Source organism: Syzygium oleosum, unplaced genomic scaffold (assembly GCF_021117445.2).
Source record: "Syzygium oleosum isolate NSW1041296 unplaced genomic scaffold, Sole_v2.1 Sole_v2.63, whole genome shotgun sequence".
NCBI classification, from domain to species: Eukaryota; Viridiplantae; Streptophyta; class Magnoliopsida; order Myrtales; family Myrtaceae; genus Syzygium; species Syzygium oleosum.
Genome location: NW_026607547.1, coordinates 666,387 through 667,475, shown reverse-complemented (window position 1 = coordinate 667,475; position 1,089 = coordinate 666,387). Strand labels below are relative to the sequence as shown.

The window sequence follows — 1,089 nt, the reverse complement described above, 5'->3', positions numbered from 1 at the left end:
GCTACCTTGACCATCTTCCGAAGTTCTAAATAATCTACTGATCAAAGGCTGTAGGGGCGGACTGCTCTACATTCAGCCGCGCCATAGTGACCCCCGAAGCGATCTTCTTCTAGTTGCGGGACGAAATCTGGCAGCCAATTGCTGGCTCTGAATAACCAACCCAGCAAGAAGTTCAATTCTTCCATAACATAAGGGGGCGGGGTTGCGCGCGAGCCGAGTGACGTAGGTGCACAAGAGTACTTCGCGTCACAACCATCTCTTTTTTATAGGTTCTACGGACCGATGCCTGCTGCTTCATCTGGGAGAAAAGAATCATAGATATGCCGGTCATTAGAAGGAAGAACCGCCATAAAAAGATTCCTCGTGTATCATCTGTAGCAAAACTATGAACGGAAGCTAGCAATCCGGACCGTATTGAAAAGGTTCCTAAGACACAGCATAGAAAAGTCACAATATTAAGAAACGAGGTCCAAGAATGAAGAAGGGGTATAATTACTGAATGAATACGAGCTGTGGCTAATACCCGAGGCATAAAAGAAGCATTTTCTACGGGATCCCGAAACCACCAGCCACCCCGACCTAATTCATGATGAGCCCACCAACTTCCTGGCAAGATGCCTACGGTTAAAAACCACCGACATGTCAAGATCCAAATTCGAATTGGTTCCTGGTCCTGGTCAGAGACCACTGTGTTCGCGCCGGCGGTCCAAGAAAGAGGCGAAGTAGCGGTATCTTTCTTTCCATTACGAACGACACGCTTCGCCTGCTCCCTCCCCGTGTCCACTAGCGCTCCTGTCCAGAGCGAAGAGAAGGCGAAAAAGCGCCGCCGAAGCAGCATGAGCGGGCTTCTATTTCTATTGCTACGCAACAATAGAGCATAATAGCATTTTGCGCCCACATCTTTGAATTTGAGGGTAAAAAGCTCGCTTGTTATACGGGATCCGACGCATCCAGCAGAGCGAAGCAGCCTTCCATTCTTTTCGGCGGCATCCTTCCGCATTGGCGGCGAGTGGAGTGCCACAATCCCATTCATCATTTTTGATCTACATAAGCCAAAGCCCATAGCACTGGCTACGTCTCCGGCATAAA

General features: G+C 49.1%; 1 pseudogene; it reads right to left on the bottom strand.

Annotated features, from left to right (window-relative positions):
- LOC130137176 (cytochrome c biogenesis CcmF N-terminal-like mitochondrial protein 2) lies at positions 1–744 on the bottom strand (annotated as a pseudogene).
- Between the last annotated feature and the right edge of the window lie 345 nt (positions 745–1,089).